The following is a 22,883-nucleotide window of genomic DNA, read 5'->3' on the forward strand; positions in this document are numbered from 1 at the left end:
TCCTTGAAACAATTAACAAATTCAGCAAAGTAGTAGGATATAAAATAAACCCACATAAATCATCAGCATTTCTATATATGAACAACAAATCCTAAGAACAAAAGATAGAAAGAGAAATTCCATTTAAAATAACTGTGGAAAACATTAAATACTTGGGAATCTGCCTCCCAAGACAAACTCAGAAACTGTATGAACACAATTATAAAGTTCTCCTCACCCAAATAAAGTCAGATCTAAATAATTGGGAAAATGTCAAATGCTCATGGACAGGTGAAGCTAATATAATAAAAATGACAGTTCTACCCAAATTAAAATTACCTATTCAGTGCCATACCAATCAAACTACCAAATAACTACTTTACAAGTTAGGAAAAAAGAAACAAAATTCATCTGGAGCAATGAAAGGACAAGAATAGGAAGGGAACTGATGGAAAAAAATTGTAAAGGAAGATAGCCTAGCTCTACCAGATCTAAAACTATACTATAAAGCAGCAGTCATCTAAACTGCCTGCTACTGGTTAAAAAATAGGGTAATGAAATTCCAAAAAATTACTTTAATGAGCTAGAAAAAATTGTAAGTAAATTCATATGGAGAAATTAAAAGTCAAGAATTTCCAGGGATTTAATGAAAAAAAGTGCAAAAGAAAGTGGCTTACCCCCAGCAGATCTAAAATTATATTATAAAGGCATCAGTCATCAAAACTGTCTGGTTTTGACTAAAAATAAAATGGTGGATCAGTGGAATAGACTAGGTGCAAAAAAAGTAGCAAGAAATTATTAAAGTAAACCTGCTTTTTGCCAAAGAGTCCAGCTTCTGGGATAAAAACTCTCTCTTCAATAAAAACTGTTGGGAAAATTGGAAATAAGTATGGCAGAAACTTGGATTAGACCAGCAGCTCATGTCCAATACTAAGATAAGATAAAAATGTGGACAGGATTTTGACATAAAAGACAATATTATAAGAAAATTAGGAGAGGAAGGAATATATATCAGATATATGGAAAGGGAAGCCGTTTATGACCAAGGAAGAGATGGAAAACATCATTAAAAACATACTAGACAATTTTGATTATATTAAATGAAAAAGCTTTTGTGCAGACAACACTACTGTAACCAAGATCAAAAGAAATGTAGCAAATTGGGAAACAATTTTTACAACTAGTATTTTTTTTAGGTGCCAATTTTAAATAGATTTTATTCTCTAGGACAAGAATTGCATTTCCACTTGTTCACAGTACTGAGAAAGTGCAATGTTGTTCTCTTCTCTCTCTCTGCACACATTCAAGTATTCAGAATGCCTAGATTTATACAGTACCTTAAATGTTACTTTTAAACTAGCTACTGCCTTAGCTAATATTTGAGTCCTTCAATTTTGGGAAAAAGTTGTGTGAAATGCTCTTTCTTCTGGTGCATTTAATCAACCTCTTCAATGGTGGTTCCAAAAGAAGCACCTCCAGATGGGGCTGCTCCACCCCCTGGGAACTGCCAGGCATTCCTCCTGGCATAACTCCTGGCATTCCCCCTGCACTCTGGTACAACTTAGTAATAATGAGGCTGAAGACTTCTCCAATTCTTTTTGCTGATGCTCAAATTCTTCCTTCTCAGTAGTCTGGTTCTTATCCAGTCAGTTGATTATTTCATTCCAATTGTCAAGAATCTTCTGTTTGTCTTCATTGACAATTTTGCCTTGCATTCTTTCATCCTATACAGTAGCCTTCATGTTGAAAGAATAAGATTCAAGGGAATTCTTGGAGAACACCTTGTCTCTCTGCTTCACATCCTCAGTCTTGTATTTCTCAACTTCCTGGACCATACACTCAATGTCTTCTTTGCTCAGATGACCTTTTTCATTGGTGATAATCTTGTAATCCTTGCCTGTGGTCTTATCCACAGCAGAAACATTGAGAATGCCATTTGCATCAATGTCAAATGTCACTTCAATTTGAGAACACCCCTGGGTGCTGGAAGGATTCCTGTGAGCTCAAACTTGCCAAGAAGGTTGCTATCCTTTTGTCATGGCTCTTTCACCTTCATAAACCTGAATAAGCACATCAGGTTGGTTGACTGAATAGATGGTAAAGGTCTGTGTCTGCTTGGTGGAAATGGTGGTATTATGTTTGATCATAACTGTCATCATGCCACCAGCAGTTTCAATTCCAAGGGAAAGAGGAGTGACATCCAAAAGCAGCAAGTCCTGCACATTCTCAGATTTATCTCCTGACAAAATGGCAGCCTGGTTAGCTGCACCATAGGCAACAGCTTCAATGGGAGATACTCTTGTTGAACTCCTTGTCACTGAAGAGGTCTTGCAGAAGCTTCTGGATTTTGGGGATGAGAGTGGAACCACCACCAGGACAAAGTCATGAACCTGTGATTTATCTAACTTAGTATCTCTTAATGCCTTTTCCACAGGGTCCAGGGTGCCATAGAAAAGATCCACATTAAGCTCCTTGAAATAGGCTAGGATGGTTGATGATAGGTCTCCTACTCAAGGTAACCTGGAAAAGAGCAGAAAGGCTCTGCTCCCCGGGGTTGGAGGGGTGGCCCACCAGAGAGGTGGCCCACCAGAGCAAAAGAACTTCAGCCTCCCAGAGGCAGCCCCAGGGCACTGGGAGCCAAGCCTCACAGCAACAGGGGAGTTTCCTGACCTACACCCAGGAGTACCGGGCACAACTTGGGGGGGGGAACACCTCTGGGAGAGCAAACACATGAAGCCCAGCCCTCAGGGCACACAGCAAGCAGCTTGGCCAAGGCAGTTCAGATCCAGGAAACAGAAGCAGGCAGAATCCATAAGCAGGAGCCCCCAGGGCATGAGACCATTGAACCTAGGGAGGAGAGTGAAGAGAGACTACCAAGTTCTGCTCCTGGAACAGGACACTGGGGTTCTGACCACATTCAGATCCTGATCGCAGTCTGGGCCCTCCCATAGAACAGCAGGGCCTCCCCCACCTCAGTCCCCTGACAGAGGGGGTCGCTTATGGTCATTCACAGAACAGGAGGGAGGACAGAGCCTCACACACTGAGATCCTCATAGGAGTGTCCCAAAAGCTCAGGAAGCACCCCCAAAACAGGCTCAGGCTGGGAAAATGAGCAAGCAGAGAAACAAGAGGAACACCATTGAGAAATGTTTTGCCTGTGAGCCCAAGAAGGATCAAAACACTTAGTCTGAAGATGAGGAAGCACAAGCTCCTGCATCAAAAGACTCCAAGAAAAACAGAAATTGGGCACAGGCTATGACAGAGCTCAAAAAAGACTGAAAATCAAATGAGGGAGTTAGAAGAAAAACTGGGAAAAGAAATTAGAGAGATGCAGGAAAAACATGAAAATGATGTCAGCAGCTTAGTCAAGGAAATCCAAAAAAATGCTGAAGAAAATAACATGCTAAAAACCAGCTTAGGTCAAATGGATAAAATAGTTCAAAAAGTTATTGAGGAGAAAAATGCTTTAAAAAGCAGAATTGGTCAGATGGAAAAAGAGATAAGAAAGCTCTCTGAGGATAACAAATCCTTCAGACAAAGAATAGAACTCAGGGAGATTGATGAATTTATGAGAAATCAGGACTCAATACTTCAAAACCAAAAGAAAGAAAAATTAGAAGAAACTGTGAAACATCTCATTGAAAAAACAACTGATATAGAAAACAGATTTAGGAAAGATAATTTAAAAATTATTGGAATACCTGAAAGTAATGATCCCCCCAAGAAAGAGATCTCATAAAAACAACCCCCAGGAATATTATAGCCAAGTTCCAGAACTCCCAAGTCAAAGAGAAAATATTAAAAGCAAACAGAAGGACACAATTCAAATATCGTGGAGCTGCAGTCAGGATCACACAGGACTTAGCAGCAACTACATTAAAAGCTCGTAGGAATATACTGGAATATACTGGAAGGCAAAAGAGCTTAGAATGCAACCGAGAATCAACTACCCAGCAAAACTGAATGTCCTCTTCCAGGGAAAAAGATGGACTTTCAATGAACCAGGGGAATTTCAAATGTTCCTGTTGGAATGGCCAGAGCTGAACAGAAGGTTTGATCTTCAAACACAGGACTCAGGTAAAGCATGGAGATTGGAGGAGAAGGGGAAAATATGAAGGACTTAATGATGATGGACTGAATGTATTCCTGCATAGAAAAATGACACTGATAATACTCATATGTACCTTCTCAATTAACAGAGCAGGTAAAAGGAGATTTTATAGATGAAGATTTTATAGATGAAGCACAGCAGAAAGCTGAATTTGAAGATAAAATATGGTATAAAAATGGAGTCAATAGAAAAAAAGGGAAATGTAATAGGAGAAAGAAAAAAAGAGAGGGGAATAGGCCAAGACATTTCATATAATAAGATTTTTCTTTGTTACAATGAGCTATTGAAATGATATGGAAGGGGGAAAGGCAAGGGGGGGATGAGGGAATCTTCACTTTCATCAGAGGTGTCTAGGAAAGGAAATAGCATATATACTCAATGGGGTATAGGCATCTGGAGTAAGGAGGAGAGAGGAGGGGGACGGGGGAAGTAGTGGGGATGTGAATGAAGGAGGAGAGGATGGACTATGGTGGGAGAGTGGTCAGATATAATACATTTTCATTTTTACTTCTTGCAAGGGGCTGGGATTGGATGACTTGTCTGGGACCATAGAGCCAGGTGGATGCTGGGCCAAAGTGGTAGTAGGGGGGCCTGGGGCCTCTTGGACCCAGGGCCAGGGATCTGTCTGCTGTGCCACTCAGCTACCCTACAGCAGAGTCTAAGTGAAAGGAGAGAGAAAATATAGTACATGGTAGTGGAGAAATACGAAAGGAGGGAGTTGCAATCAGCAATGGCAATGGTGAAAAAATATGGAAGTAACTTTCATGATGGATTTATCATAAAGAATGTGATCCACCCGCAACAGAGTTGGTAGTGTTGGAACATAGACTGAAGCACATTTATTATTATTATTATTATTATTATTATTATTATTATTATTATTATTATTATTTTGGGGGTGCAGGGTAAATTGGGCCTGAGTGGCCTGCCTGGGGCCGCATAGCAGGGTGATTACATTGGGTGTCTGAGACCAGATTTGGACCTGGGTGCTCAGTGCTCTGTCTGCCACCCAGCCGCCCCTACTGTTATTACTATTTTATTTTATTTTAGGTCTTTTTTTGTAGGGCAGTGGGGTTGGGGTTGCTTCCATGTCACACAGCTGGGTGATTGTTGGGTGTACAGGGCCAGATATGGGCTCAGGTGCTCCTGGCTCCAGGGCTGGTGCTCTGTCTACTGTGCCACCTGGCCATACCTACAATTATTACTATTATTTTTTTTATTTTAATTTTAATTTTTTTCTCTCCCCTTTACTTTATCGTGCATGCGGGTCTATATTTGTATGGGGGAAGGGGTATTTTGTTTACTCTTAAACAAGAATATTTTATTAATGTATAAAAATATTATTTGTACGAAATGAGAATAAATAAATATGAAACTAAAAAAACATAAAAAAAAGTACTGGCCTGGGTACTGGAAGAGAGGGCATGTTTTGCATGCTTACAAGTGGTGCACAGGGCTTCCGGCCAAGATGGCGGAGAGAAGACAGGCACAGTTCTAAAGTCTCCTGATCTCTTCCCCATCTACCACATGAAACAAACCTCTTAAAAGAAATCCGACTCAAAAAAACCCAGAAAGAAAAGCCAGAAGAAAGAACAACTACCTCGGGATTTGTCTCCAGCAGGAGCTGTGGCTGAAGTTGGGCGGGTGAGTCTGGGCCCAAAGGGAGGATCGGCCCCAATCAACCAGACTACCAGCTGAATTGGAGCCGGGAGTCTGAGGGCCCGAGAGCCAGACCTGCTGGATCGGACTTGGGGCTGGACCGCGGGGGCGTGAGTCTGTGGGGGAGCAGAGGCTCTGGTGTTGGAGATGTCCCCCTGGAGATCTGGGACAGGACTGGGGGGAAGAATTCTGGAGCAGGGGAGCGGTGGACGCCATCCCTGGGCTCCTCTGGTCTGAGTCCCATTACAACTAAGACTTCTCCCCTAACAAAGAAATGCAAACTACTTCTGCCTCAGGCCCAGGTGTGTGAGCAGAAGAACCAGCCCAGCTGAGGAATGACCTCAGGCCAGGGTAAAGCCCACCATTGATTGAAGGCAAAAGAATTCAATACCTCCAACTCCTCCCTTCAAGGAAAAGGAGAGGGCCTCAACCAAGGTTACAGACACTTCAGAGAAAGCAACCAGCACCTCCTACTGGCCAGCCAGAGAAACCACACTCAGTGAGTAAAGCCTTTAGCAATCCCAAGTCCCTGTGAACCAGCCCCTCCGAAACTCAGGTCTCAGCAAAATGAAGAAAGGTCAGTGGAAAGGTGGATCCATAGAAAAATTCTTGGAAAGGAAAGACACTAACTCAGAGAGACCTGGAACGTCTGAGGAGAATACAATCTGGTCTTCAGGACATAAAGACTTCCTTGAAGAAATAAGGAAGGAGTTTAAAAATCAACTAGAAAATTTGGGGGAGACAATACCTTGCAACAAGAAAACAAATCTCTCAGATCTTCAAATGGACAAATGCAAAAAGAAATTAATTCTCTCAAAACCTCAATTGGTCAAATGGAAAGCTCTTTCAAAAGTAGAATTGACCAATTAGAAAAGGAGTTGCAAAAGGTTAAAGAAGAAAACTCCTCCCCCAAAAAAAGAATGGAGTCTACAGAAACTAATGACTCCATGAGACAGCAAGAGTCAGTTAAACAAAATCAAAAAATAGAAAAAATGAAGCAAATGTAAAATACCTCATCAACAAAACTACTGACCTCAAGAATAGATCGAGGAGGGGCAACCTGAAAATTATAGGACTTCCTGAAAACATTGAAGAGAAAAAAAGCCTGGACTTAATATTACAGGATCTAGTGATGGAAAAGTGCCCTGATATCATGGAATCGGAGGGCTAAGTAGTTATTGAAAGAGTACATCAATCCCCACCAGAAAAAGATCCTAAAATGAAAACACCAAGGAATGTTGTGGCCAAACTCCAAAACTATCAGATAAAAGAGAAAATCCTGCAAGCAGCCAGAAAGAAACAATTTAAATATCAAGGAGCCACAGCAAGGATCACGCAGAACCTGGCTGCATCAACATTAAGGGATCAAAAGGCCTGGAACGAGATATTTTGAAGAATGCAGCCAAGAATCTACTTTCCTGCAAAGCTGAGCCTTCTCTTCCAGGGAAAAAGATGGACATTTAATGAAATGGAAGAATTCCAAAAATTTCTGATGAAAAGACCAGCGCTAAACAGAAAATTTGGACATCAAACAGGAGGTTCAAGAGACACATGAAAAGGTAACAAAAAAAAGGGGGGGGGGCGGTAAAAGGAAAAAAATGCAATCCAGTAAGTTGAAACTGGCTATATTCCAGCATGGGGCGGGGAGAGACTCTAATAAATCCTGAGAAATGTAACTCTAACAGAGAGAATATACCTAGCCAGAAATGATGGACATCCATGACCTATCTATGAGACTGCTATCTAATGGGATGTAACTGGCTTTAACCCCACTTGGGAGAAAGACTTTAATAACTCTCAGGAATTTTGACTCTATTCGATAGAATATACAGAACTAAAAGAGACAGACACTTAGAATTTTCTATGACTTAGATAGAATGATCTTAAAAAAAAACACTACTGCCCTAAAAAGGGGGACAGGAAAGAGATGGGAGGAGGGAGGGAATTGAATGGGGTAAATCTCATTACACTAAGAGGTACAAAAAACCTATGGTAATAGTGGGGAAGAAGGAAGCAGAGGAGAAACACCTGAATCTTCTTCTCATCAGACTTGGCTTAAAGTCAACCTACACATACTCAGTTAACTCATAAAACATCTAACCTTTCAAGTATTAAAAGGGGAAAACGGGAGGGGGATGGAGAAAGGGAAGGGGAATGGGGGAAATAAGGGGAAATAAAAAAAAGGAAGGGAAGGGAGAAGGGAAAAAAGGAAAGGGGAAAGAAAGGAGAGGGCATGATATAGGAGGGCAAACACACTGAAGGGGGTGGTTTTCAGAAACAAAAGACTGGGGAATATGGATAAAAGGGGGGAAAGGGGGAAAAATACAAACAGAGGGAAGATAGCACAGAGGGCAATAAAGAATTAGTAATCATAACCTTGAATGTGAATGGGATGAACTCTCCCTTAAAACATAAGCAAATAGCAGAGTGGATTAAAAACCAGAATCCTACAATATGCTGCTTACAAGAAACTCATTTGAAGCAGAGAGATACATATAGAATAAAGGTAAAAGGCTGGAGCAAAATATATTTTGCTTCAGCTCAAGTAAAAAAAAAGCAGGGGTAGCAATCCTTATCTCAGACAAAGCAGCAGCAAAAATAGATAGTGTTAAAAGAGATAAGGAAGGAAACTTTATCCTCCTAAAAGGTACCATAGACAAGTCATTTCAATATTGAATATATATGCACCTAGTGGGACAGCACCCAAATTCTTAGAGGAGAAGCTGAAAAAATTACAGAAAGACATAGACAGCAAAACTCTACTAGTGGGAGACCTCAACCTCCAGCTATCAGATCTAGATAAATCGAATCATAAAACAAACAAGAAAGAAATTAGGGAGGTAAATAGATTGTTAGAAAAATTAGATATGGTAGACTTATGGAGGAAACTGAATGGGGATAGAAAGGAATATACCTTTTTCTCTGCAGTACATGGAACTTATACAAAAATTGACCATGTACTAGGACATAAAAACCTAATGATCAACTGCAGAAAGGCAGAAATAGTGAATACATCTTTCTCAGATCACAATGCAATAAAAAGTCATATGCAATACTGGGCCAAGGAGATATAGACCCAGAACAAATTGGAAACTGAATAACCTCATTTTTAAAAAATGAGTGGACCAAAAAAGAAATTATAGAAAGAATTAACCATTTTATCCTAGATAATGATAATAATGAAACAACAAACCAAAACCTATTGGATTCATTCAAAGCAAATCTCAGGGGATATATTATAGCTCTAAATGCTTATATGAAGAAATCAATGAACTAAACATGCAACTAAAAAAATTAGAGAAAGAACAAATCAAAAATCCCCAATTAAGTACCAAATTAGAAATTCTAAAAATTAAAGGAGAAATTAATAAAATTGAAAGCAAAAAAACTATAAATAAAACCAAAAGTTGGTATTATGAAAAAACCAATAAAATTGATAAACCTCTGGTCAATTTGATTTAAAAAAAGAAAGAAGAAAACCAAATTGCTAGTATCATAAATGAAATAGGTGAACTCACCACCAATGAGGAGGAAATTAAAGTAATAATTCGAAATTATTTTGCCCAACTCTATGCCAATAAATTTCATAATCTAAGTGAAATGGATGAATATTTACAGAAATATAAGTTGCCCAGGTTAAATGAAGAAGAGATTAAATACCTAAACAACCCTATCTCAGAAAAAGAAATTCAACAAGCCATTACTGAACTCCCTAAAAAAAAAAAACAGGGCCTGATGTATTCACAAGTGAATTCTACCAAACATTTAAGGAACAATTGGTTCCAATCCTATATAAACTCTTTGGAAAAATAGGGAAAGATGGAACGCTGCCTAACTCTTTCTATGAAACCAATATGGTACTGTTACCTAAACCAGGAAGAGTTAAAACAGAGAAAGAAAATTATAGACCTATCTCCCTGATGAATATAGATGCAAAAATCCTAAATAAAATCTTAGCAAAATGATTACAAGTCATCACTAGGATAATACATTATGATCAAGTAGGATTTATTCCAGGAATGCAGAGTTGGTTCAATATTAGGAAAACTGTTAGTATACTCAATTATATCAACAACAAACCTATCAGATATCATATGATCATATCAATAGATGCTGAAAAAGCTTTTGACAAAATACAGCATCCATTCCTATTAAAAACACTAGAGAGTGTAGGAATAAATGGACTGTTCCTTAAAATAATTAGCAGTATCTATCTGAAACCATCAACAAGCATTATATTCAATGGGGAGAGGCTAGAGGCATTCCCAGTAAGATCAGGGGTGAAACAAGGGTGCCCATTATCACCACTACTATTGAATATTGTATTAGAAATGTTAGCATCAGCAATTAGAGAAGAAATTGGGAAGGAAGAGACAAAACTCTCACTCTTTGCAGATGACATGATAGTCTACCTAGAGAATCCCAAGAAATCATCTAAAAAACTACTGGAAACAATTAGCAATTTTAGCAAAGTTGCAGGTTATAAAATAAATCCTCAACTTTTCTATATATGTCTAGCAAGAAACAGCAGGAAGAGCTAGAAAGAGAAATCCCATTCAAAGTAACCTCAGACAGTGTAAAATATTTGGGAGTCTATTTGCCAAGACAGACTCAGAATCTTTTTGAAAACTATTATAAAACACTTCTCACACAAATAAATTAGATTTAAATAACTGGGCAAATATCAACTGCTCATGGATAGGTACAGCTAATATAATAAAAATGACAATTCTACCAAAACTAAACCATCTGTTTAGTTCCCTACCAATCAAAATTCCAAAAAATTACTTTAACGAGTTAGAAAAAATTGTAAGTAAATTCATATGGAGAAATAAAAAGTCAAGAATTGCCAGGAGCTTAATAAAAAAAAGTGCAAAAGAAGGTGGCTTAGCCCTACCAGATCTAAAATTATATTATAAAGCATTGGTCATCAAAACTGTTTTGTATTGGCTAAGAAATAGAGTGGTGGACCAGTGGAATAGACTAGGTGTAAAAGCAGGAGATGATTATAGTAAGCTGCTGTTTGATAAACCCAAAGAGTCTGGCCATTGGGATAAAAACTCCCTCTTTGATAAAAATTGTTGGGAAAATTGGAAGTTAGTATGGAAGAAACTTAGATTAGAACAACACCTCACACCCTTTACCAAGATAAGATTCAAATGGTTACAGGACATAGACATAAAAAACAATACTATAAGCAAATTAGAAGATCAAGGACTAGATCTATAGAAAGGGGAACAGTTTATGACTAAGGAAGAGTTGGAGAACATCACCAAAAGCCAATTAAATGATTTCGATTTCATTAAATTAAAAGCTTTTGCACAGATAAAACCAATGTAACCAAGATCAAAAGAAATGTAGTAAATTGGGAAAAGATCTTTACAACTAATGATTCTGACAAAGGACTCATTTCCAAAATATACTGAGAACTGAGTCATATTTTTAAAACAAAAAGCCATTCCCCAATTGACAAATGGTCAAAGGATATGCAAAGGCAATTTACAGAGAAGATCAAAGTAATCCATAGCCATATGAAAAAATGCTCTAAATCATTAATTATTAGAGAAATGCAAATTAAAGCTTTCCTGAGGTATCACCTCACACCTCTCAGATTAGCCAGTATGACCAGGAAGGATAATGATCATTGTTGGAAGGGATGTGGGAAATCTGGGATACTATTACACTGTTGGCTGAACTGTGAACTCATCCAACCCTTCTGGAGAGCTATTTGGAACTATGCCCAAAGGGCAACCAAAATGTACATACCCTTTGACCCAGCAATACCACTACTAGGTCTATACCCTGAAGAGATGAGGAAAAAGGGTAAAAACATTACTTGTACAAAAATATTTATAGCAGCCCTGTTTGTGGTGGCAAAGAATTGGAAATCAAGTAAATGTCCTTCAATTGGGGAATGGCTTAGCAAACTGTGGTATATGTATGTCATGGAACACTATTGTTCTATTAGAAACCAGGAGGGATGGGATTTCAGGGAAGCCTGGAGGGATTTGCATGAACTGATGCTGAGTGAGATGAGCAGAACCAGAAAAACACTGTACACCCTAACAGCAACATGGGAGTGATGTTCATGCTTGAAGGACTTGCTCATTCCATCAGTGCAACAATCGGGAACAATTTTGGGCTGCCTACAAAGAAGAGTACCATCTGTATCCAGATAAGGAGCTGTGGAGTTTGAACAAAGTACAAGGACTATTCCCTTTAATTTAGAAAAAAAAAAGATAGCTTATTGTCTGATCTTGTTACCTCTTAGACTTCTCTTTAAGGATATGATTTCTCTTTCATCACACCCAATTTGGATCAAGGTACAACATGGAAACAAAGTAAAGACTGACAGAGTGCATTCTGTGGGGGGGGGGGGGAGCAAGATTGGGGGAAAAATGTAAAACTCAAATAATATCTTTAATAAAAAATAAATTTAAATAAAAAAACAAGTGGTGCACAGACAGTGAACAGCCCTCTTGTTCTTCCTGATGTCCTTCTTGTCCTTTCACTTGAACTCAGCAATGAAATGGTTGACCTTGGGGCTGTCAAAGTCCTCTCTACCCAAGTGGGTGTCCCCAGCTTTAGACAAACTCAAAGATGGTCATCTTCAATAGTAAGAATGGAGACATTGGGGTGGCTAGGTGGCATAGTGGATAAAGCACCAGCCTTGGAGTCAGGAGTACCTGGGTTCAAATCCGGTCTCAGACACTTAATAATTACCTAGTTGTGTGGCCTTGGGCAAGCTACTTAACCCCATTTGCCTTGCAAAAACCTAAAAAAAAAAAAGAATGGAGACATTGAAGGTCAAAGATCAACACATTTCTCTCAGCACTAACTTTTTTGTCCAAGCCATAAGCAATAGCAACAGCAATTGGCTCATTGATGATACAGAGCATATTGAGACCAGCAATGGTTCCAGCATCTTTGATGGCCTGATGTTGGAAATTGTTGAAGTAGGCTAGTACTGTGACCACAGCTTTTGTGACAGTCTTCCTAAGGTAAGCTTCAGCAATTTCTTTCATCTTATTCAAGACCATTGAAGATACTTCTTCTGAGTAGAAGCTTATGGTCTTCCCTTTGTACTTCACTTGGACCTTAGGTCAGCCTATCTCATTCACCACTGTGAAAGACCAATGCTTCATGGCTGACAGCATAACTTTATCATTGAATCTTCAACCAGACATTTGGCAAAAAAAACCATGTTGGTGGGGTTCATCGCAACTTGATTCTTTGCAGCATCACCAATTAAATGTTCTGTGTCGGTGAAGGCAACATAGCTTGAGATGGTCCTATTTCCTTGATCATTAGCAATGATCTCCACTTTCCCATGTTGGAAAACTCCCACACAGGAATAAGTGGTGCCAAGATCAATACCAAGTGTGGGTCCCTTTGACATGGTTGCTGAGGGGTCAGGGGTGGTAGCTGACTGCTGTGGAGGGGAAAAAGGGCTGCTGCTGCTCTGAGTAATACAACTAGTATTTCAGACAAAGGACTCCTCTCTAAAATATGTAGAGAACTGAGTCAAATTTATAAAAAACAAAACAAAAAACAAGCCATTCCCCAACTGACAAATGGTCAAAGGATATGCAAAGGCAATTTAAAGATGAAGAAATCAAAGCGATCTACAGTCATATGAAAAATTGCTCTAAATCATTACTTATTAGAGAAATGCAAATTAAAGCATCTCTGAGGTACCACCTCACACCTCTCACACTGGCCAATATGACCAGAAGGACAATGATCAATGTTGGAAGGGATGTGGGAAATCTGGGACACTAATACATTGTTGGTGGAGCTGTGAACTCATCCAACCTTTCTGGAGAGCAATTTGGAATTATGCCCAAAAGGGCAATAAAAATGTGCATATCCTTTTATCCAGCAATACCACCACTGGTCTATACCCTGAAGAGATCATAAAAAAGGGTAAAAACATCACTTGTACAAAAATATTCATAGCAGCCTGTTTGTGGTGGCAAAGAATTAGAAATCAAGTGAATGTCCTTCAATTGGGGGATGGCTGAACAAATTGTGGTATATGTACATTATGGAATACTATTGTTCTATTAGAAACCAGGAGGGATGGGAATTCAGGGAAGCCTGGAAGGATTTACATGAACTGATGCTGAGCAAGATGAGCAGAACCAGAAGAACATTGTACACCATAACATCAACACAGGGTTGATGATCAATCTTAATGGACTTGCTCATTTCATCAGTGTAACAATCAGAGACAATTTTAGGGTATCTTCAATAAAGAATACCATCTGTAGCTGAAGAATGAATTGTGGAGTTCAAACAAAGATCAAAGACCATTAATTTTTTTAAAGATTATCTTATTTATGTAATTTTTCTGTCTCTTATATTTTATTTTCTCCTCAAGGATGTGATTTTTCTCTCATCACATTCAACTTAGATCAACGTATACCATGGAAACAATGTAAAGATTATCAGACTGTCTTCTGGGGGGGGGGGGAGGAAGTAAGATTGGGAGAAAATTGCAAAATTCAATAAAAATATAAATAATCAAAAAAAGAAATAAGAGTAAGGAAATCAATCGAGGAGAATAGGCTCAAAAGAAACTGCAGTAAATGACTACAACAATCTACTATTTGACAAACCCCAAAACATCACTATTTGGCAAGAACTCACTGGGATAAGAACTCACTATTTGACAAAAATTGACAGAAAAACTGGAAAACAATATGGAAAAAACTAGGTGTAGATCCACATGTCACACCCTATACCAAAATAAGGTCAAAATAGGTACAGGATTTAGACATTAAGAGTAATATCATAGATAAATTAATAGTCAAAAAATCTATTTATCTGATCTATGGAAAAGGGATCGATTTATGACCAAACAAGAGCACATTATAAACTGCAAAATGAATGATTTTTGATTATATTAAATTTAAAAGGTTTTATGCTAATAAAATCAAAGCTGACAAAATTAGAAGAAAAGCAAAAAGCTGGGAAACAATCTTCACAACTAGGAGTTCTGATAAAGGTTTCATTTCTAAAATATATAGAGAATTGCATCAAATTTATAAGATCACAAGTCATTCCCCAATTGATAAATGAACAAAGTACAAGGACTATTCCCTTTAATTTGGGGAAAAAAAAACCAGATATCTTATTGTCTGATCTGGTTACCTCTGAGAATTCTGTTCTCTTTAAGGATATGATTTCTCTCTCATCACACCCAATTTGGATCAAGGTACAACATGGAAACAAAGTAAAGACTGACGGAGTGCTATCTGTGGGTTGGGGTGGGGGGAGGGAAGCAAGATTGGGGGGAAAATTGTAATAATATCTTTAATAAAAAAAAGAACCAATAAAAAGAAAAAAGAAAAATCTAAAAAAAAAATAAAGAATAAAAGTAAAAAAAATGTTCCAAATCACTATTAATTAGAGAAATGCAAATTAAAACAACAATGAGGTATCATCTCACACCTATTACATTAGCCCAGATGAGAAAAAGGGGAAATGATCAATGTTGGAGAGGTTATGGAAGGACTGGGACATTGATGAAGTGCTGGTGGAGTTGTGAATGGATCTAACCTTTCTGGAGAGCAATATGGAACTATGCTCAAAGAGCAATAAAAGTGTTCATGCCCTTTGACCCCAGCAATTCCAATTCTAGGACTATATCCAGAAGAAATTGTAAAAAATGGAGAAAGTCCTACATGTTCCAAAATATTCATAGCAGCTCTTTTTGTAGTGGCAAGAATTGGAAATTGAGGGGATGCCCCATCAATTGGGGAATGGCTAAATAAGTTATGGTACATGAATACTATGGAATATTATTGTTCAATAAGAAACTATAGTCAGATTCTAGAGAAGTATTATGATTTATGGGATCTAATGCTGAGTGAAAGGAGTAGAGCCAAGAGAACAAGGTACATATCAACAATATTATGAGATGAACAACGTGGATGGAAGCAACTCCTCTCAACAGTCCAGAGAGCTAGGACTGGTTATGGTACGTATTTGACTGGTTATGGACTGTATTATCCCCAACTGGAGCAAGAAAAACAAAACAAAATACACAGAAACAAAACACACTTCCAAATCTGACGAACACTTTATAAAAATTATCTCATATATCTCTTTCCCTTAAACTTAATTCCTCCTGCCAAAAATTACTAATTTGTAAATATGTTTAACAAAATATTTATGTAAAATGCTAATCTGACTATTCCCTACTGAGGGGATGGGGGTGGGGAGGGAGGGTGGAGGGAAATCTTGTAACCTGAAAATATGCATGTACAAATGGATGAAAATTAATTAATTTTAAAAAATATCAAGGCAAGAAGGTAGCTCAGATGTGTTTTTCTGTTAGTAGTAGAGATGGTGGTAGTAGTAGTAGTAGTAGTAGTAGTAGTAGTAGTAGTAGTAGTAGTAGCAGCAGCAGCAGCAGCAGCTGCAGCAGCAGTAGTAGTAGTAATAGTATAGGTATCCAAGAGGCAAGTTTACCACTTGTCAAGGACATAAGGATAATCAGTCAATGTTAGAACAATGGCTTCATCAGTGAAGTAACAAGGACTAGGAGAATTTATTTTTGTCAAAGAATTGCCTTGAGCTAGATCATTTCACACTTTATTTTAGGAGGTTTCAGGAGGAGTATGCAAGTTCCATGAATAGAACCATGATTACATCAAATGAAGAAATTCTGAATGCTATGGTTAGGTTTACTTACCTTGAAAGCACACTTTCCAAGAATGTACACATAGCTTACATGGTTGACCCACACATTGCCTGAGTAGCTCAGCATTTGAGAGACTCTGAAAAAAAAGTGTGGAAGAGAAGAAATATTAGGTGACATGTCAAAAGAAAGATCTACAGAGTCACTGACCTCATTGTGGTATGCCCATGAAATTTGAACAGTAATACCAGTGCCATGCCAGAAAACTGAACCACTTCATTTGAATTACCTTGGGAAGATTCTGAAGATTGCCTGACAAGAAAAATTACCAGACACTGAGGTCTTTTCCTGAGCTGAATTGCCAAGCATTCAAACTCTACAGCAGAAAGCACAATGGGTTGACCATTTTGTTTGAATGCCAAAATTATATTTACCTAAAAGATTACTTTGTGAATAGCTCACATAAGGTGGTAAGTGCTCACATGGAGGTCAAAAGAAAAGGTATAATGATGTTCCCATGGTTTCTCTGATGAACTTTCTTTGGTTATTTATTGTAAGAAAGGGGAGGCACTGGCACAGGACCACCTAGCATGGAGTACCTGAATTAAAGAATGCACTGTGTTCTATGAGCAAAGCAGAATCGACAGCACAAAGGCATGAAATGCATAAATTCAATGCCATCTCCATCTTCAAGTGTTCAAATGTGGTAGAGCCTTCCAAGCTTATATTGGATTGATCAGTCAATCAAACATCACATTCATTGACTCCAACATCATACTGTCATTTTGGTCCTGAGGAAAGAACAACAGCAATAGCAGTAGCAATAGCAGTGAAAATTTAGAGTTACCAGATCTGATTTCCAATCCCACCTTTGATGCTTATTAGCAACGTGACTTTTTTTATTAGTGTTTCTTTTATTAGATTTTTTAAATTAATTTTTATTAAATATATTATTTGAGTTTTACAATCCCCCCCAATCTTCCTTCCCACCACCCCTCCACAGAAAGCAATCTGTCAGTCTTTACTTTGTTTCCATGTTGTACCTTGATTCAAATTGGGTGTGATGAGAGAGAAATCATATCCTTAGAGAAGAGACAAGAAGTCTAAGAGGTAACAAGATCAGACAATAAGATATCTGTGTTTTTCTATATTGAAGGGAATAGTCCTTGAACTTTGTTCAAACTCCACAGCTCCTTATCTGGATACAGATGGAACTCTCCTTTGCAGACAGCCCCAAATTGCTCCCGATTGTTGCACTGATGGGATGAGCGAGTCCTTCAAGGTTGATCATCACTCCCATGTTGCTGCTAGGATGTATAGTGTTTTTCTGGTTCTGCTCATCTCACTCAGCATCAGTTCATGCAAATCCCTCCAGGCTTCCCTGAAATCCCATCCCTCTTGGTTTCTAATAGAACAATAGTGTTCCATGACATACATATACCACAGTTTGCTAAGCCATTCCCCAACTGAAGAACATTTACTTGATTTCCAATTCTTTGCCACCACAAACAGGGCTGCTATAAATATCTTTGTACAAGTAATGTTTTTACCCTTTTTCCTCATCGCTTCAGGATATAGACCCAGTAGTGGTATTTCTGGGTCAAAGGATATGTACATTTTGGTTGCCCTTTGGGCATAGTTCCAAATAGCTCTCCAGAAGGGTTGGATGAGTTCACAGTTCAGCCAACAGTGTAATAGTGTCCCAGATTTCCCACAACCCTTCCAACAATGATCATTATCCTTTCTGGTCATACTGGCCAATCTGAGAGGTGTGAGGTGGTACCTCAGAGAAGCTTTAATTTACATTTCTCTAATAATTAATGATTTAGAGCATTTTTTCATATGGCTATGAATTGCTTTGATCTCCTCATCTGTAAATTGCCTTTGCATATCCTTTGACCATTTGCTTTTTGTTTTAAAAATATGACTCAGTTCTCTGTATATTTTAGAAATAAGTCTTTTGTCAGAATCATTAGTTGTAAAGATTGTTTCCCAATTTACTACATTTCTTTTGATCTTGGTTACAGTGGTTTTATCTGTGCAAAAGCTTTTTAATTTAATGAAATCGAAATCATCCAATTGGTTTTTGGTGATGTTCTCCAACTCTTCCTTAGTCATAAACTGCTCCCCTTTCCATAGATCTGACAGGTAAACTAGTCCTTGATCTTCTAATTTGCTTATAGTATTGTTTTTTATGTCTAAGTCCTATAACCATTTGGATCTTATCTTGGTAAAGGGTGTTAGGTGTTGGTCTAATCTAAGTTTCTTCCATACTAACTTCCAATTATCACAGCAGTTTTTACCAAAGAGGGAGTTTTTATCCCAATGGCTGGACTCTTTGGGTTTATCAAACAGCAGATTACTATAATCATCTCCTGCTTTTACACCTAGTCTATTCCACTGGTCCACCACTCTATTTCTTAGCCAATACCAAACAGTTTTGATGATTGATGCTTTATAATATAATTTTAGATCAGGTAGGGCTAAGCCACCTTCTTTTGTACTTTCTTTCATTAAGCTCCTGGCAATTCTTGACTTTTTATTTCTCCATATGAATTTACTTACAATTTTTTCTAACTCATTAAAGTAATTTTTGGAATTTTGATTGGTAGGGCACTAAACAGATGGTTTAGTTTTGGTAGAATTGTCATTTTTATTATATTAGCTCTACCTATCCATGAGCAGTTGATAGTTGCCCAGTTATTTAAATCAGATTTAATTTGTGTGAGAAGCATTTTATAATTATTTCCAAAAAGATTCTGAGTCTGTATTGGCAAATAAACTCCCAAGTATTTTATATTGTCTGAGGTTACTTTGAATGGGATTTCTCTTTCTAGCTCTTCCTGCTGTATCTTGCTAGACATATATAGAAAAGTTGAAGATTTATGAGGGTTTATTTTATAACCTGCAACTCTGCTAAAATTGCTAATTGTTTCCAGTAGTTTTTTGGATGATGTCTTGGGATTTTCTAGGTAGACCATCATGTCATCTGCAAAGAGTGAGAGTTTTGTCTCTTCCTTCCCAATTCTAATTCCTTCAATTTCTTTTCTTCTCTAATTGCTGACGCTAACATTTCTAATACAATATTGAATAGTGGTGGTGATAATGGGCACCCTTGTTTCACCCCTGATCTTATTGGGAATGCCTCTAGCCTCTCCCCATTGAATATAATGCTTGTTGATGGTTTCAGATAGATACTGCTAATTATTTTAAGGAACAGTCCATTTATTCCTACACTCTCTAGTGTTTTTAATAGGAATGAATGCTATATTTTGTCAAATTAGGTATGTGACTTTGGGCAAGTCATATAACCTCTTAGGATTTCAATTCCTTCATCTATAAAATGATGGGGGTTGGACTAGATGATCATTCTAACTCTAAAAGTTAATCTTACTACCGTCCACAAGGAGGGGAGGAGGGCAACAGAATCTGAATTAAATATACTGTGTTCACTTTTTAAATATACTGTTTAAATTTCTCGTGTTTTTCCTCCTTATCTCATAGTTTTCTTTCTTTTCCTTTAGTCCTAATTTCTCTTATACAAAAAGACTAATATGCAAATATAGTAAACAGAAAGGTACATGTACAACTATTACCAGATTATTTGCCACCAAGAGGAGGGCAGAGGGAAAAGAGGGAGGTAGAAAAATATGTAACATAAATTTATAAATGGGATGAATGCTGAAAAGCTACTAAATCTTGTAACTGGAAAAATAAAATGTATTTTTTTATTTTTTTGAAAACAAAACTTTAAGTTATTCTTATGATCCATTAATTGGAAAAAGTTTTCCAAAAGTCTTAGTGGAGTTCTAAGCTTTAATAGTTTAATCCTATTATCTTTAACTCTAGAAGGGATTTATTCGAACCACATTATCTTAAATATGAGAATAATAATTTCTGACTAACTCATTGAATTGCCTTGAAGATTAGATGAGACCATAGATGTGAACTGGCTTAGAGTGCTGTTTGGACTCCTACCATTTCCATGTCTGAAAACTGCTACTCTTACTTTTCTTTTGAGTTCACCTTAAGCATAATAGATTTTATTCCAGACCCTAATTTTAACTGAGTGTGAAACTTTGTTTCAAGAGTGTTTCTTGTGCATAACATATTATTAGATTCTGCTTTCTAATCCATTCTACTACCTCTTATCATTTTATGGAAAATATGTGGTTATGATTGTTAACTGTGTAGTTCCATTCATCCCTGTCTTCATATTTTTTCCCCTTCTTTCTCATTCACTTTTCCCTTTACAAAGAAGGTGGTAAAAAGAAGAATTTGTTTCACACTAGTGATCTATAATTGAAGTGAATGGTTTCTATTGTTTCATCTCTTTCTTTTGTCCTTTCCCCATCATGTGTTTTTACTCCTTAATTTTACTTTTATTCTTTTCTTTCACTGTTCAACCTCTAAGGTTAGAGTTTATTTTGTTATAATTTTTCTTTCACTCATCTGGTATTTTCCTTATACACTCATTTCTCCTTTCCCCCTTTTCTATTTCCTTATGGAGACTTACTCTCTTTGTATGTGTGGATATACATGTGTGGGCATGTTCACCTTTTCTCTACTCAGTTCAAATGAGCATGAAGTTCACAGGATATCCCATTCCCCCCAACCCCTTTCTCCATGTTCATATACTGTCTCTCATATGTGAAATAGTAATCCCCTTTCTTCTTCCTTTCCTCTTAGTATATTCCTCTGTTCTTCCCATTTCCGTCTTCCCCTAAGACTAACAAAAAAGAACTATCTCCCAGGTCTTCTTCTTATCTTATTTAACTTTCTCCATCACCCTTGAAGATATTAAGAGTTCTTAGAGAGTTTTTGTTTTTTATCCCCCTTTTAAAATGAAACTACCTCAAAATGTAGTCACTTCCAATTGATCAAGTACATTTTCTCTGTCACTGTTTTGACTTTTGACTACTTCATTTAATGAACTCTGCTTAATTCTGGTCTTTGCATTAGAATGGGGCTGCTAGGTGGTGCAGTGATAGAGCACATGCCCTGGAGTAAGGAGAGCCTGAGTTCAAATCCAGCCTCAGAAACTTTGGGCAAGTCATTTAACCCCATTACTTTGCCAAAAAAAGAAATGCTTGGAAGTCCTTTATTTAATCAAGGGCCTGTTTCTCCCTATAAATTATACTTTGCTTTGCCAGATAAGTTATTCTTAGTTGTTAGCTGTTATCTTTTGCCTTCTGGAATATGGTACTCCAGGCAATCCTCTTCCTTAAAATGGCAACCACCAAATCTTTTCATTGTCTAACTTGCCCTAAGCCCAGGAAACAGAAGGAAGATTGATAAAGAAATCATAGACTATACCTTCCCCAACTCCTTCATTTGAAATCCTTTCCATGTAGCACTTGATTTGTAGCTCTATTATGCCCTTATTTCTACTGTGCCATATGGGTCATTGGTTTCTCAGTCTCATTTCTTCAACTACAGTGAAAGTTTCTTGAAGCCAGGGACTTCATTTTACTCATCTCTGTACTGTCTTCAGCACCTAATCCGGCATGTAGCAGCAACTTAATAATATGTTTGTTGGATTGTGGAGGATGTGAAAAAATCCAACAGCTTGATGTACATCTTTATCTCCTCATGTCTCATCACACCCCAAAAATCATATGTATAACTATTCCCTATCCAACCCCAATTCAGAATCACAGAATCTCAGAATTTAAATTGTTGGGACCCCAGTGGCTACACATGGCCTCAAGACTAGACCTGAAAAAACACAACTGCCACAACAATATCTCTAACAATAATCCACAATTGCCACAGCAATATCTCTGTCTAGCCTCTTCTTAAAGACCTATGGATTCATTAGGTAGTTTTTCCTAAATGTGTTTTTCTTTGATTTCTACCCATTTCTCCTAGTTCTGCCTTTTAGGATCAAGAAAAAGAAATCTAATTAATCCTTCTTCTCTGTAAAAGACAGTCATCCTGTCTACTTCCTATTTTTGCCCTGATCCCCAGGCTTCTCTTATTTATAGACACACATCTGATCATTCAAACAATGCTCATAGGATCTCAAGGTCCTTTGTGATATTCACTGCCCTCTTCTGGATATTCTAGAGTTTATAAATGTCCTCCCTCTAAAGGTTCAGAATATCAAGGGATTTAATGAAAAAAAAAAAAAATGCAAAGGAAGGTGACCTAGTCCTACTGATCTAAAACTATACTATACAGCGGCAGTCATCAAAACTGTCTGGAATTTGCTAAGAAACAGAGTAGTGGATCAGTGGAATAGATTAGGGATAAAAAAAAGTAGTAAATTACTATAGTAATCAACTGTTTGATAAACTCAAAGACTATTCTGGGATAAGAACTCATTATTTGACAAAAACTGCAAGGAAAACTGGAAAATAGTATGGCAGAAACTAAGCATAGACTCACATCTCACACAGGGTGATACCATAAGCCACTTGGGAGAACAAGGAATAGTTTATCTGGCAGATCTTTGGAGATGGGAGAAGTTTCTGACCAAACAAA

At 37.6% G+C, this 22,883-nt stretch overlaps 1 protein-coding gene and 1 pseudogene across 8 annotated transcripts in view; both read right to left on the reverse strand.

Annotated features, from left to right (window-relative positions):
- PDYN (prodynorphin) overlaps window positions 1–22,883 on the reverse strand; it is a 138,646-nt gene that overhangs the window by 92,622 nt on the left and 23,141 nt on the right. For 6 of the 8 annotated variants that reach the window (XM_074211180.1, XM_074211183.1, XM_074211181.1 and 3 more), the window contains 2 exons: window positions 16,997–17,188; window positions 16,452–16,536 (listed from right to left, as the gene is read on the reverse strand). The exons of 1 other annotated variant lie outside the window; for it this stretch is intronic. The gene's annotated coding sequence lies outside the window, so the exon portion shown is untranslated. The remainder of the gene's footprint in view (window positions 1–16,451; window positions 16,537–16,996; window positions 17,189–22,883) is intronic. One more of the 8 variants, XM_074211186.1, reaches the window with a different exon arrangement.
- LOC141505378 (heat shock cognate 71 kDa protein-like) lies at window positions 1,415–13,236 on the reverse strand (annotated as a pseudogene).

Source organism: Macrotis lagotis, chromosome 1, assembly GCF_037893015.1.
Source record: "Macrotis lagotis isolate mMagLag1 chromosome 1, bilby.v1.9.chrom.fasta, whole genome shotgun sequence".
NCBI classification, from domain to species: Eukaryota; Metazoa; Chordata; class Mammalia; order Peramelemorphia; family Peramelidae; genus Macrotis; species Macrotis lagotis.